The sequence below is a fragment of the Gossypium arboreum genome, chromosome 12, assembly GCF_025698485.1.
Source record: "Gossypium arboreum isolate Shixiya-1 chromosome 12, ASM2569848v2, whole genome shotgun sequence".
Classification (NCBI taxonomy): domain Eukaryota; kingdom Viridiplantae; phylum Streptophyta; class Magnoliopsida; order Malvales; family Malvaceae; genus Gossypium; species Gossypium arboreum.
The window spans coordinates 100,300,466-100,317,542 of NC_069081.1; the positions used below are offsets into that span (position 1 = coordinate 100,300,466).

At 38.2% G+C, this 17,077-nt stretch overlaps 1 non-coding gene across 1 annotated transcript; it reads right to left on the reverse strand.

The window, feature by feature from the left end:
• Nucleotides 1-16,769: 16,769 nt before the first annotated feature.
• On the reverse strand, nucleotides 16,770-16,876 carry LOC128285870 (small nucleolar RNA R71). The gene has a single exon (XR_008276417.1). It is a non-coding gene; the product is annotated as a small nucleolar RNA R71 (small nucleolar RNA).
• Nucleotides 16,877-17,077: the final 201 nt, after the last annotated feature.

The window sequence follows — 17,077 nt, forward strand, 5'->3', positions numbered from 1 at the left end:
TATGTTGTCCAATGCTGGGTTGAGCAAGAAAATTTGGGCTAAGGCTATTACATATGCTGGTCATCTCATTAATGATTTTCCATAATCTAAAATTGAAAGAAAAACACCTATGAAGGTGTGGTTTGGAAAACTCGCTACTGATTATGATTCCTTACATCTGTTTGGATCCATTACTTATTACTATGTGAAGGAGTTTGAACTAGATCCAAGAGTAAAAAAAAAAACCCTATTTATGGGAATCGAGTAAAGAGATTTCAATTTTGGTGTTTAGACAAGAAGAAAATAATCTATAGAAGATATGTTACCTTTGATGATTTTTCCATGTTGAAAAATGTTACATATAAAGATGTTCAAACAAGTGGTATTCATAGTAGGTAGAGTTTGAGCAGTTGGTGATTAGCCTAGTTAATGAATCTGATTCTCAAACCATGGTGGAGGAATAAAAAACGACAAGAGTTTGATGCAGGAACTATTGAACACACCAAAACCACTTGCAGTTATAAGGCCGATGAGAGAAATACATAGACCTGCTTATTTTGCTGATATGGTGGTCAGCGCACTCCTAGTTGTAAATGATGATAATAACATCAATTATCGATAAGCATTACAGAGCTTTGAATGTGACAAGTGGAAAAGGGCCATGGATGGAAAATTTTAATCTCTCCAGAAGAACAATACTTGGGGGTTAGCACAATTACGAAAGGGTAACAATGCGATCGTATGCAAATGAATATTTGCAAAGAAAGAGGGATTTCTAGGCAAGAAAGGTTTTCTCCACAAAATAAGGTTGGTAGCTAAAGACTACGCTTAGAAGGAAGGAATTTTCTAATGAAGTATTTTCCCTTGTTATGAAGCATGCTTCTATTAGAATTTTGTTAGCTTTGGTGGCATACTTGAAATTGGAGCTATCTAAACTTGATATGAATATGGCTTTCTCGCTTACTGATTTAGAAGAAGAAATCTATATGACTTATCTAGGATGCAAGGTTCCTAGTGGAGAAAATTGAGTTTGTAAGTTAAAAAAATCACTGTATGGGTTGAACCAATCCCCAAGGAAGTTGGGAGCCTGATGTATGACATGATGTGTACTCAACTAGACATTTTACAAGCAATTGTAGTTATGAGTAGGTTTTTGCATAATTTTAATAGAAGATATTGGCAAGCTGTGAAATGGTTTCTATGGTATCTTTGAAAATCATAGATGTTGGTTTGATCTTTGAGTAGGATAAAACGCTTGGTTAGTGTTTAGTTGGATATATTGATTTTGATTATGTTGGTGATTTGGATAAATATTGACCTACTACTTTACTCTTACTTAAGCCTCGATAGGTTGGAAGTCTACCTTCAGTCTACATTATCTTTGTTAGTTAAAGAGGTGGAGTATATGACAGTTTCTAAAGCTGTTAAAGAGGTTGTTTGGCTTAGTGGGTTGTTGGAAGACTTGGGAGTAGCTCAAAATCACATTAGTTTTTATTGTGACTATTAGAGTGCTATTAATGTAGTGAAAAACCAAGTTTACCATCCAATAACTAAGCATGTCAACATGAGGTATCACTCTATACGAGAAATCTTTGAAAAATGAAATATTCTACTTCAGAAGATTACAACACCTAAAAATATTGTAGATATGATTACCAGGGTGGTAACAATAATCAAATCCAATCACTATTAGAACTTGAATAATATCCTGCAAGTTCGAACACCTTTGGGTGTATGACATTCAAAAGCATGTTTGGAGGCATTATTGAATATGACTTCACAAAGTTTAAGAAGTGGAAGACACTAAAGTTGAGTGGGATTGAAAATTTGATGAAGATGGAGATTTTTTGGTTATTGCCACTTTTTTATCCCATATTAAAAGGGATTAAAAGGTTGTCGTGCCTCAAGTAATAGATAAAAGAAGGCCTTAAGCCTTCACTTAGCATTATCCACAATCATTTTGTTATCTCATGCTTCCATTGATATACTTTGGCATACAATTGAGAAATCCTTAGTTTGTAAAATTTTTTTCGAGGTAATGAAGTTTTCTCTCAGTGCTAGTGCTTGAGGATGTAGGCAATTAGTTCAACCTCGTAAATTTGGTGTGTTTTCTTCTTTATTTATTTTATTTACATTTATTGATTTTTCTATCGCATTTATTTGATAGCAATTTGTCGAGTTAATTTGTTGTGCTTAAGTATTTTCAATTTGCTTTCAGTGTTCTCAATTTAATTTTAGTGTTCAATATTGAAGCTACAGACGTGTGGAATATTACCCAATGTCCCTAACAACTGCCATAGCTTTCCAAAAATATCATTATCAATTAGAAAGCAATAAAAGATTCACCTAACTTAAATGAATGCAAACTAATTTCCACCAACAATCTCTTCAATATGATGTCTTATTAAGTCTATTAGCTAATATTTTGTTAAACACTCCCCACTAGACGTATTGGTCGGTATTCATTCAGAAAAAGGGTATCACATTTCGGTATCAAGACAAGAAAAGATGCATATGATTTTATGACATGTTACTTATACATGAAATTGAGAGTCATTTGAATAATGTAATTAGGCATGCCGCAAGATTCTAGGAACATGAATACAATATAAAAATAATTAAAATATAACATATCACAAGATAACGTCAACACAATACAAAATATTAATGTGTCAAAATTTACATAAGAAAAAATTTAAAATAAAACAAAAATATGAATGCAACATGAAATCATTGATACATCAAAAACTAAAAATGTTAATATATGAAAATTTATATAAATAATATACATAAGGTTAATATTTAACACATTGTCAATGTATAGTTCTACACATAATAGTGAAACAGTTACTTGTACATCATTAGAAACAAAGTTAAACTTAATTTTAATAATATATCATCATTTCATTTAGTTATTATGTATATGTCAATTAGGTGTGTGTATTTTTTAGTTTTAACCTAATTAATTCGATTCATCGGTCGGTCATTGGATCTACTTCGATCGAGGATCAGTTAAATGTTTTTGAAATTTTCAATTATTGATTAAATTAGATTCAAAACTAAATTAACCAAAATTATTAATAATATGTTATAGATTAATCGAATATATTAGAGATTAGTCCAATACATTATATAAGCCCTGTAAATTCCCAAATTTGCCCAGGCCCACTAAACACCAAAGAAATTAAAGTCCAAAATAAAAGAAAACAAACAGTCCAGTCCCAGTATAATTACAAGCCCAAATAAGTACTGATTACAACCCAAAAACATTAGAGACCCAGCGGCCCAAAGTGTTTAGACATTTGAAAAAAACCTAACCCTAAACCCTAATGTGTCGCGCCCATCTACAGCCACCCTAGGTCTCCCCGCCTACACCTAGTCCCGAGGCCTGGTACCTTTAGTCGTTTTGCACCAAAATGGCAAAAACCCGTCTCCATTAACCTCGCCTAAACCTGCAAAGAGAATGAAGAAAGAAACAGAACAGAAAAGCAGAGACGAAGGCAGAAATAATAGAAATAATAGTAAAATGAAACACAGTGTTGAAAATGGCTATAAAAACCAAACACATCAATGTAATATTTTTTACAGACGATCAAATACAAAAAAAAACAATAAAAAAAGATTAAAATTTTAAAAGGTGAAATGTTTTTCCTTTATTATTTTTCTTTTCGAATCTATTATACACGCATATAGAACAAATATAAGGCCAAAATCTTACTAGAGATATTGTTGATGCCGTGCGGGCCCCTTTTCTATCGATTTGAGTGACTTGGGAACCCATTAGGGTTCCGGCAAGTACCCAATCGATGAAAGGTGAAGCCTTTCGGTTTCTTGCCCCGGGATGAACACCGGTAGATTTCATAAGGCTTGAGAGCCTAGACCTAGGCTTTTATTCGAAAAACAAAAAAAATAAAAAAAGGCGGCCTTTTTTTCTCTCTCCGACCACCGTACGCATTTAACACCGTCATCGTTACGATGGTCATGTCATGGTGGTCGATGGATCGACCATTAATCGGCCTTAGGCCTGTTGCAGAGAAAAAAGGGAAAGCAGTTAACCCTTTTTTTTTTAGAAAACAATGTTGAAATGAGTTTTTAAAAAAAGAATTTTGATTTAAATAGCAGTGTGAAACGGCGCCATTTCACCTTGGCCAATTTAGTGCCAAAGCGACGTCGTTTAAGGAAGGTCGACCCGAGACCCAACCCATGTTGCTAGGATCCACGTGTTTTCCTCCTTAAAATGGATATTTACATGTTTAGTCCTTTTGCTTTTTGCCTATCTTTGATTTAAGCCTATTTCCTTTTGAATTTTGGCCCGATAACCTTACTTTTATTTCATTTTAGTCCTTACTAAGGCTTTACGTTTTGGAGGACAGGGATAATTTCCCATTTAATCCTCACACCTTTACGCGCCTTTTAGTTTGATCCCAGTTCTTTTTTAAATTTACCCCTTTAATTTTATTTCATTTTTAATTTAATCCGTGACCCTGCTTATTGAAACGCAGTGCATTAGGATTAGGGATATTTTTCCCTTTAGGTCCTTGCTAGTTTTAGCGCATTAGATTCTGGTCCTTGTCACCCTTTTTTATTATTTGTAATTTATACCTTTTAATTTTATTTTAAGTTTTAATTACCTCCTTTATTTTAATTCATTCACTTATTTGTTTGCTTCTACGTTTATCATTGTTTTATTTTATCCATTTGCTTGTCTATTTATTCTTGTACATATATATATATATATATATATATATATATATATATATATATATATATATATATATATTATTCATTTGCATTTTATTTAAATTTTTGTATCCTCTTTATTTGTTGTTCTTTCAATCTTTAATAATTAAAATTTTTATTTATCAATTATTCATTTTACTTGTGCCTTTATTATTATTATTATTATTATTATTATTATTATTATTATTATTATTATTATTATTATTATTTAAATCATCTATTTATTTATTGCCCGTTCTTTGTATACTTTTAAAAATCAAATTATTTAGGTTTTCACTTATAGTATTATTATTGTCACCTTATTATTATATGGCTATTATTATTATTATAATTGTCACCTTATTATTCTTTACATATGTTTTATTACAAATAGTGCCTTAAATCTTATTTATTTTAATTTGGTTCCTTACTTCCAATATTTTTAAACCTTTTCTCTTATATTTATTTATTTATCACTTTGTCATTATTGTTCTCACCATTATTTATTTATTTCATCTTTACTTATTCATATCTATATGCATTATTATTATTGTAATTTATTTGTTAATACTACTCTGACTATTATAGCACATTAGTGTTATTATAACATCCATTTGTTTATCATATAGCTCGTGTGAATTCTCCATAGCTCGTGTGAACAGCATCGTATAGCTAACATTTTGACCCAGAGCTTGTGTAAGTAGACCCATTTCATAGCTCGTGTGAGCACTATTAAAAAGAAAAGTTTACGGTTATATGGAAAGGCACACTATGTGTAAGCATTCCCGAGCATCCAATGTAATTCTAGATGTAACACCCCCAGACCCGGCCTAGACGTTATGGGCGAATCTGGCGGCATCACATGTGAAAGCTTTTTAGAAAAACCTTAGCGAGTTGAAAATTTGTCCAGTTTGTTATCTTTACTTAAGTCGTGAAATCCCTATTTGAAATATCAAGTGGAAACATTTCATAAACGCGGAAGCTAAAACGTCATTAATTCTTAAATCAATAATTTATCAATTTAAAATTCCAAAATAATCCCAAAAACGGTTCGAGTCCGAATACATAATCAATCCCAAAAACAACTTTTAAGGTAAAGCAGGAAAAAAATAAAGGTTACTCATAAAATCATTAAATGTCTACCAGTAGTCACCATCGAGCCCTCCGTCGCACCGATCCATCTACTGCTGAGGATTTCCAGACAGATAAAATAAATAAAGGGGTAAGTTTTCGCAAACTCAGTGTGTACATCTCCACAAACAGCATGCATACAAACAGATAATAGATTATAGTCATTCGGCCTTAGCCATACAGATATCGCATGCATAACAGATCAGATATCACAAAACATGCCCGCCAGCCCTGCACACCATCTCCGTCCAACCCAACACACCATGTGAGGATAAAATCGACCCACGCATCCATGCACACCATATATAGGGATATAATCGACCCATCCAACCCTACACACTATGAAGTACCGCATCGCAACACATATCATAAGTATGCAGCTTAGCTGCTAGATAACAGGCTAATCGCCTCTTAGACTTCCTTCTCTTCACAACAATCCCTCCCTTCTCTTCACAACAATCCCAACCCTACCCAATGCATCATAAATATCATGGCATGCAATTATGCAGATAACAGATCATATCAACATCATGTCAAAGTAGATTTACAAAATCAGACAGATACACATGATTATAATAACATACTTTCCAATAACCAATCAGAGTATGGGGACTAAGTAACGCTTACCATCCCTACAGTTAGGTCACAGTCGACTTAGACGACCCATGCAACCTTACAGAACAAATCAGCAAAATTGGGCACACACACCCGTGTGCCCTACCCATGTGGGTCACACGGTCTGGCCCAGATTCCCACACACCTGTGTGGCCCACACGGCCCATTTGCCTGAGCCCGTGCCTCGCACACGGCCTACAAGCCATCACACACCCGTGTCTATCGTGCTCGTGTGGCACGCACATGGCCTGGCTCTTCAGTGATACGCTAGTGTCTCGCGACGCAGGCTACCACACGGGCAGACCACACGCCCGTGTGGCATCGACAGGCCACTTTTCGCCTTTCACCGAAACTTGTTTTCTGTATAATCAGAGTACACACCTAGTTCGTTTTCGCCATTAATCTAACCACGAGCATTCCAAAGCCTAACATCGATAATACCAAGCCTAAATCAGTCACTTAAATTGACATCCTTAAGAACTGCCAAATCCCGAAAGAGAGATCTACTTACCTTCAATGAAGAACGGTGTTTCCTTGCTATTTAGAACTCGATTACTGATCTACAAAGCCTTGGATATTCCCTAAACAGTAACCAAATCCCTCTTAAACAATCTCTAAAGGAAATCATGAAACTTAATTAAAGCGATACTTAATGAAACGACAGAACTGCTAGCAATACGCCCAAGCTTATTGAAAAAAAAAAAGAAAAACGAAGGGAAGGGAAAACAGAAAAGAATTTCGGCAGCAAGGGGGTTTTAGGGAAAAGGAGGAAACAATAGTGAACAAAAAAGAAAAGAAAAGAAAAGAAAACATCTGATAAACTCTACCTCCCTTGAGTGTTTTAGTCCAACTAAAACTTCCGCACGACTTAATACTTAATAGTATAATTAATGCCACACCCACGACTCGAACTTGGGTTCTCAGCCATACTCCCTTGCCACTTAACCACTAGACCAGCATTCCCATTCTGATTTAATCCTACCAGCTTTTAACTTAAGCCTACTGAACAAGAGTAAGACTTTATTCATCAAAATACCAAAATTTTCCCCAAGCTAAGGTTTGAACTTGGGACCTCTCAATCACCTCCTAAGATACTTAACCACTGAAACAGATACACATTCGTCAACTACCCACCGAAACGATTTAATAAAAGTCAAGGTGTTACAACTCTAACCCTCTAAAAGAAAATTTTGTCCTCAAAATTTATCTGATTGGAAAAGGTGAGGATACTGCTGTAGCATCAAATCCTCTGGCTCCCAAGTAGCTTCCTCAGTGCCATGATTTCGCCACAGCACCTTTACCAAGGGAATAGACTTCCTACGTAAGACTTAACATCACTATCCAAAATCTGAACTGGCTCTTTCTCGAACGTTAGATCCGGTCTAACCTCAATCTCCTCTACAGGCACAATGTGTGTGGGATCAGAGCGATAACGTCTCAACATCGAGACATGGAACACGTCATATATACGATCCAACTTTAGAGGTAGCTCCAATGATATGCAACTGGCCCCACTTGCTTCAGAATCCGGTACGACCCAATAAATCGATGACTCAGCCTGCCTTTACGACTGAACCTCAGAACCTTCTTCCATGGCGAGACCTTAAGAAAAACCATACTCGATGTCCTTCCTTTTCAAATCTTGATAGGGCTTCTGTCTATCAGAAGCAGCTTTTAGTCGATCTCAAATCAAGCAAACCTTATCCTTAGTCTCTGTAACCAACTCCGAACTCAGAACACGCTGCTCACCCAACTCAGTCCAACACAAAGGAGTGCGACACTTACGACCATAAAGTGCCTCATATGGTGCGATCTGTATACTAAATTGATAACTATTGTTGTAAAACAACTCGGTTAAAGGCAAGAACTCCTCCCAACTGCTTCAGAAGTCGATAATACAACCCCTCAACATGTCCTCCAGTATCTGAATCACCCTCTCTGACTGACCATCTGTCTGAGGATGGAAAGCAGTACTGAAGTCAAGACGAGAACCCAAAGACTCATAAAGCTTTCCCTAAAAATGAGACGTGAAACGAGGATTCCTATTAGAAATGATCGAGATAGGTACCCCATACAGTCTCACTATCTCCGAAATGTACAGCTTGGCCAACTTATGTAGAGAGAAGTTCGTCCTAACAGCAATGAAATGCGCAGACTTGGTCAATCGATCCACGATGACCCAAACAGAATCCTTCTTAGTGGGTGTTAGGGGCCACCCACTAACGAAGTCTATCGTTACTCGCTCCCATTTCTACATCGGTATTTTCGCTGGCTGTAGCAAACCCGAAGGTAACTGATGCTCAGCCTTAACCTACTGACAAGTCATACAGCAAGTAATGAAATTGGTCACTTCACGCTTCAACCCTGGCCACCAGTACAACTCTCAGAGATCTTTATACATCTTATTCCCACCAGGGTACATTGCGTAAGGACTACTATGCGCTTCCCTCAGAATCGATAATCGCAAATCCTTATCATTAGGTACACAGATCCTACTTCGGAAACACAGTACCCCATCACTATAAATCTTAAAATCAGTAGTAGTCACAGTCTCAACTTGATGAAATCGTAAATGAAGAGACTCATCTCCTAATTGCTTATCCTTAATCTGACCCAGCCACGTTGGCCTAACCTGTAACTCAGCTAGGAGACTCCCATCATCATAAAGACACAGTCAAGTGAACAACACTTTCAAATCAGCCATAGCCCTACGGCTTAATGCATTGGCTACCACATTGGCCTTTCTAGGGTGACAATCAATTTTGCAGTCATAGTCCTTGAGCAGCTCAACCCACCGATGCTGCCTAAGATTTAACTCCTTCTGAGTGATCAGATACTTGAGGCTCTTATGATCAGTGTAGATGGTACACTTCTCACCATACAGATAGTGCCTCCAAATCTTCAATCCAAAGACAACTGCCGCCAACTCCAAATCATGCGTCAGATAATTAACCTCGTGAGTCTTAAACTGTCGTGATGTATATGCACAACCTTACCGTCATGCATCAAGACACAACCTAAACCCACATGTGACACATCACTATAAACCACAAAGTCCTTACCAGGCTCAGGCTGTATCAAAACTGAAACCTAAGTTAAAACTGTTTTGAGCTTCTCGAAACTCTCCTGCTATGCGTCAGTCCAAACAAAAGGAACTCCTTTGAGCGACAACTTAGTCAACAGCGCTGCAATCAACGAGAACCCCTCTACAAAATGTCGGTAATACTTAGCCAGTCCTAGAAAACTGTAGATCTCTAACACATTCTTTGGCTGCTTCTAATCCATCACAGCCTCAATCTTACAAGGATCTACTAGAATCCCCTCAGCAGAAACCACATACCCTAAAAAGGTTACCTCTTTAAGCCAGAACCCACACTTCGTGAACTTCGTATACAACTGTTTCTCACGAAGGATCTGTAGAACCACTCGTAAATGCTCGTCGTGCTCGTCCTCAGACTTAGAATGCACCAAAATGTCATCGATGAACACCACCACAAACTAACCCAAGTAGGCTGAAACACACGGTTCATCAAGTCCATAAATGCCGCTAGTGCATTAGTTAACCCAAAAGGCATAACTAGGAAAATGCCCATAATGAGTCCTAAATGTCGTTTTATCCACATCGGCCTCATTTACCCTCAACTAATGATAACCTGACCGCAGATCAATTTTAAAAAACGCTGAATCCCCTCTGAATTGATCGAATAAGTCGTCAATCCTCGAAAGTGGGTACTTATTCTTAATCGTCAACTCGTTCAATTGATGGTAGTCGATACACATCCTCATTGTACCATTCTTCTTCTTTACGACAGAACAAGTACTCCCCTCGGAGACACACTGGGATGAATAAACCCACGATCTAATAGCTCCTGAATCTGAGCCTTCAGTTCTGCCAGCTCCTTCAGTGCCATTCGATAAGGGGCTATAGACACCGGAGCTGTACCAGAAATCAACTCAATCCCAAATTCTACCTCACGGCTCAGAGGCAATCCTGGTAATTCCTTTAGGAAAATATCTGGAAAGTCCCTAATCGTTCGGATGTCCTTAACCAAAGAGTTCCCAAAATTGGAGACACTGATGTAGGCTAAAAATGCCTCACATCCTTTTCTCACTAGCTTCTTTGCTACCAACGCAGATATCACATTACTTAGATAATTTCGTCGTTCTCCAATCACGACTATCTCATTATCCTCTTTTGTTCTTAGAACCACCATCTTTTTAGCACAATCTAGACTTACACGATACTTCACCAGCCAGTCCATACCCAGAATTAAATCGAACTCCCCAAATGGAAGTTCTATCAAATCAGCCAGAAATACTATTCCTTAGACTTCTAACAGAACGTCTCTGAACAGTTTACTAACCCTAACAGACTGCCCCAATGGACTCACCATAGAAATCTCACTAAAAGTGCTCTCGTACCATATTCCCAAAGTCTTAGACACCGAACATGCAACGTAGGAATGTGTAGAGCCTATGTCTATTAGTGCAACATAAGGTACATTAAGAATTAAGAACGTACCCATGATAACATCCGGAGTATCTCCATCCTTACGATGACGTGCAGTATAGACAAGTGCAGGCTGCCTCACCTCAGTCGGCCCAGCACCTCAGCTCGGTGCACTCTGTGCTTGGTCTATATCGTTACCACCCCTAGCCTGGCCTCGGGCCCTAGGTGGCTGCTGAACTACCCTTGGCAGCTGTGCAGTCTCAGTAGCCGGAGCTTGTATCTAGTTACCCCTCAATGGACAATCCTTAACTCGATGCTCAGTCAACCCACGCCTCAAACAAGCTCCAGTAGACCTCCAACACTCATCCGGATGGCGTCTGTTGCAAAGCTGACAAATCGCCACCCCAATAGGTGCAACAGTAGGCCCAACTCTCATGAGCCGATCAGATCTGGCCTTTTTCCTAGGCCTCATCCCAGTACCAGAAGACTCAGAATCCCTTTTAACCTTTCATTTCTCACGGTTTTGGCACTCAGTGTGCTTGACCTCCTTCGCAATCTTGGCATTCTCAACCAACATGGCAAACTCATGCTTTCTCTACAGAGCTATCAGGATCCTCAAGTTATCCCTAAGGTCGTCTTCAAAACGAACACAGCGTTTATACTCAGTTGCCACCATGCCTTCTGTATAATGGCTCAGCCTCAGAAAGTCGGCCTTATATTCAGCCACTGAACGATCTCTCTGAGTAAGATTCAGGAACTCACACCTCCTAGCGTCAATATAATTGGCCCCCACATACTTGCTCTGGAAGACCGTCTTAAACCCATGTCAGACTGTCAGGCTGAGTGTCATCCTTAACCATCAGCCACCACTGATACGCTTCATCACGAAGCAACAAAACAGCCTCCTTGAGCTTTTGCTCGGCAGTAAAATCCATATCATCCATAATACGCTCCGTAACTTCCATCCAGTACTCAGCCACATTAGGAACAACTCCAGCGATACCCTTAAATACCTCAGCCCCATTGTACCAGAGTCGTTCCGTAACCGACCCACGGCCTCCAAATCCAACATTAACCCTAGTAACCCTCTCCAAGATTCGCAGCATGGCCAAGGACAATGCGTCGTCCCCAGCTGCACGGTTTTGAGACTCAGCACCAGTCTCAGTAACAAATGACACCAGCGTCTCGCTAGTGTCCAAATTAGGGATCGTATTAGATGCGACAGACTCAGTTCGTATCCCTCTACGGCCTCTACCTCGGCCTTTAGTACCCCATCCATGAGTATCACGTGTACTCATCGTAATTATCTAATTAATCTGTATTTAGAAGTTTTATGCATATTAGTTTACAGTTTCGATAATTATTAGCAGATATTTTATGCAAAACACTATTAAAGTTTCAAAGTCAGTTATCGCGAGTAATAAGCTCACTATAGTTTCAGTTTACACTGCCTAAGTGTTTCAGTAAAGTCCTACTTATAGTAGTCTCACAATACATACATAGTGTTTCAGACAAATACAGAGAATATTTCATTTTAAGCATGCGTCAGATAGTGTATATATCAGAGTTTAAAAGAACTTACAAGACCGGCACTGGAGACTCGGTGTACCACATATTTATTATCAAATATTTTAAATAGTTTCTCAAATTATTTTCTTTAAACCCAATTTTGAAACCTAAAATTTACAGTTGAATTTTGAACTTGGCTCTGATACTACTAAATGTAACACCTCCAAACCCGGCCTAAACGCTATTGTCAAATCTGACAGCATCATATGTGAGAGCTTCTTAGAGAAACCTTAGCCAATTGAAAATTTGTCCAGTTTGTTATCTTTACTTAAGTCGTGAAATCCCTATTCCAAATATCAAGTGGAAATATTTCATAAACGCGGAGGCTAAAACGTCATTAATTCTTAAATCAATAATTTATCAATTTAAAATTCCAACATAATCCCATAAACGGTTCGAGTCCAAATACATAATCAATCCCAAAAACAACTTTTATGGTAAAGCAGGAAAAAAAATAAAAGTTACTCATAAAATCATTAAATGTCTACCAGTGGTCACCATCGAGCCCTCCGTCACACTGATTCGTCTACTGCTGAGGATTTCCTGACAGATAAAATAAATAAAGGCGTGAGTTTTCGCAAACTCAGTGTGTACATCTCCACAAACAACATGCATACGAACAGATAACAGATTACAGTTATTCGGCCTTAGCCATACAGATATCGTATGCATAACAGATCAGATATCAGAAAACATGCCCACAACCCTACACACCATCTTCGTCCAACCCAACACACCATGTGGGGATAAGATCGACCCACCCATCCCTGCACACTGTATATGGGGATATAATCGACCCATCCAACCTTACACACCAGAAAGTACCGCATTGCAGCACATATCATAAGTATGCAGCTTAGCTGCAAAATAACAGGCTAATCGCCTCTCAGACTTCCTTCTCTTCACAACAATCCCAACCTTATACAATGCATCATAAATATCATGGCATGCTATTATGCTGATAATAGGTCATATCAATATCATGTCAAAGCAAATTTACAGAATCAGCCAGATACACATGCTTATAATAACATAATTTCTAGTAACCAATTAGAGTATAGGGACTAAGTAACGCTTACCGCCCCTACAGCAAGGTTACAGTCGACTTAGGCGACTTGTGCAACCTTATAGAACAAATCAAAAAATTGGGTTCACACGCCCGTGTGCCCTACCCGTGTCGGCCCACACGCCTCTGTGGGTCGCACGGCCTGGCTCAGATTACCACACGCCCTCGTGATTCACCCGTATTGGTCGACACACTCGTGTGGTCCACACGGCCCATTTTCTTAAGCCCGTGCCTCGCACACGCCTACAAGCCATCACACGCCCGTGTCCATCGTGCTCGTGTAGCGCGCATGGCCTGGCCCATCAGTGGTATGCCCGTGTCTTGTGACGCAGGCTACCATCGGGCAAACCACACGCCCATGTGGCGTTGACAGGCCACTTTTTGGCTTTCAGCGAAACTCATTTTCTACGTAATTAGAGTACACACCTGGTTCATTTTCACCGCTAATCCAACCATGAGCACCCCAAAGCCTAACATCGAAAATATCGAGCCCAAAATCAGTCACTTAAATAGATATCCTTAAGAACTACCAAATTTTGAAAGAGAGATCAACTTACCTTCAATGAAGAACGGTGTTTCCTTGCTATTTAGAACTCAATTACTAATCTACAGAGCCTTGGATATTCCCTCAATAACAACCAAAATCCCTCTTAAACAATCTCTAAATGAAATCATGAAACTTAATTAAAGCGATACTTACCGAAACAATAGAACCGCTAGCAATACACCCAAGCTTATTGAAAAAAGAAAAACGAAGGGAGGCGAAAAAGAAAAGAATTTTAGCAACAATGGAGTTTTAAGGAGAAGGAGGAAACAACAGTGAACAAAAAGAAAAAGAAAGAAAAGAAAACATCCGATAAACCCTACCCCCCTTGAGTGTTTTAGTCCAACTAAAACTTCCGCACGACTTAACAGTAAAATTAATGCCACACCCACGACTCGAACTTGGGTTTTCAGCCATACTCCCTTGCCACTTAACCACTAGACCAGCAGGCCTATTCTGATATAATCCTACCAGCTTTTAACTTAAGCCCATTGTACAAGAGTAAGGCTTTATTCATTAAAATATCAAAATTTTCCCCAAGCTAAGGCTTGAACTTCCGACCTCTCAATCACCTCCTAAGACACTTAACCATTGAAGCAGATACACATTATCAGCAGATACACATTCTTCAATGATAAACCATAATTTATGCATGTTTTTATCCCATGCTTAGCACATTTATGGATGGTTTCTCCTTAGATTTGGGGAATTCAATGCTCCTAATCCTTTAATTTCATGTTTCATACTTAGGTGAGCATAGGAGAGTAAAAAGAGCGAGAAACAGGTCGAAAATGGAGAAAATAGACCCACATGGAAAATCAGTACGGCCTGGAGTTCCTCACATGGACGTGTCACACGGCTGTGTCTTTTTGGCAGGATCGAAGCACGACTTGCACGGGTAGACTACACGCTCGTGCCTATTCAACAAACTTAACCACTGGCTAGAGTAATCACACACGAGCGTGTCCCTGCCGAGCCCAAGTATAACCCTATTCGAAAAAGGCCAATTTTGAGGGCTCTTAGGCATTCTAAATCCTATTTAAATACCTGAGGAGGCACTTAAGAAGGGGACACGAAGTAGGAAGCAGGGAATTACTCAAGGAAAGCCGATTGATCCATCTCAAAAAGTCGGATTCATCAAGACTGAAAATCTCCCTTCAAGTTCCTTTAGGAGTTTTGGTTTTCTTATGTTTTGTTATCTTTATGCTTTTGAGATATTTTCTTTCGTAAGTATGAACTAAACCCCCTAAATACCTAAGGGGAATGAAACCTAAGACGGATCTTGTTATTATTATCTGAATTGTATGATAAATATTTGACTTGTTCTTAATTATGTGTTCTTAATTCTTGTTTTAATATTCCAGGATATTGATTCAAGTTAATGCTCTTATTCAGAGGAGGAATAGACCTGTCTAAGAGTAATTAAGCGGAGTTGATTGAACGCCTAGAGATAGGGTGATAAGATTTTACCGGATTAGGGTAAAACCTAATAAGAGGATCCATAAATCGAGTTAATGCAACACTAGGGCGTTAATTAGAAAGAGATATCAATTAATCAACCTAGGGATAGACATTATTAGTCTCGAGAGAGATAATAATATAACTTGGGGATTTCTATGGATCAAGTCAAATGAATAAATCGTCTGATTCAGAGTCAAATAACAAGTGAAGCCTAGGTGGATTTTTCCTTAGGTATTGTTTTAATCAATTGAATTTTCTAAAAAGTATTTTCCCAAATTTTCTTTATGTGCATTCTTAGTTTAGTAATTAGTTTAGATAACCAAATCACTTAATTTTTAGGCTAGATAATAAAAAGAAGGTAATTACTAATACTCTTGGTTCTTTAGGGTTCAACAATTCGGTCTTGCTAAAGCTATACTACTGTTCGATAGGTACACTTGCCTTCATCGTGATAATAGTTAGTTTCAAGAACGATTAATTCTAAATTTTTAAAACCTGTCGCAAATATCACGTATCAAGTTTTTGGCACCGTTGACAAGGAACTAGGATATTAGGAGCACTCGATTTTTATTACTTTAGCCATTCTACTTTATTTGCAATTAAAATTTTTATTTTCTTTTCTAATTTTTCTTTTATTCATTTCTGGCAGGTTTTTATAGTGTCTGACTAGAAGAAACCTGTCGGGACCACTACTGTTTAATAGTGAGATCGATTGCACAGTTCGTAGAAACCGAAGCGAAATAAGACGAAGCTTACAATACATAGAGGAAGAGCAAGAGGATGATACTTCAACCACAACCGAGGATATGGCTAAAAACTAAGAAAATCTGCTACCTCCTGCGATTGTTGCTAATCAGAATCCTGCTCAGCGTACTATGTATGATTATGCTAAACCTTCTTTAACAAGAACTAAATCGAGCATAGTTAGTCCTGCTGTAGCTGCAAATACTTTTGAACCGAAACTTAACACAATTCAAATGATACAGCAATTTGTTCAGTTTGATGGTTTGTAGGACGAAGATCCCAGCGCTCACTTGGCAAACTTTTTGGAACTATGTGATACATTTAAAATTAATGGCGTTTCTGATGACGCCATTCACCTTCGGTTATTCCCCTTTTCATTGAGAAACAAAGCTAAACAGTGGTTGAATTCGTTAACACGAGGTTCAATCACTACTCGGGAACAAATGACCAAAAAGTTTTTATTAAAATATTTTTCGCCGGCTAAAACGGCCAAATTACGTAATGATATCTCTTCTTTTGTGAAAATGGATTTAGAAACACTCTACGATGCATAGGAGAGATACAAGGACCTCATGAGAAGATGCCCTCACAATGGGGTACCACTCTGACTACTGGTTGAAACGTTTCATAATGGCCTGAATCCTTCGACTCGACAAATAGTTGACGCAGCCGCTGGTGGGACTATCAATAATAAAACACCTGAAGATGCTTATGAATTTATAGAAGAGATGTCACTGAATAATTATCAGTGGCAAGTCATGAGGACAAAGCCAAGAAAAGCAGCCGACGTTTATAACGT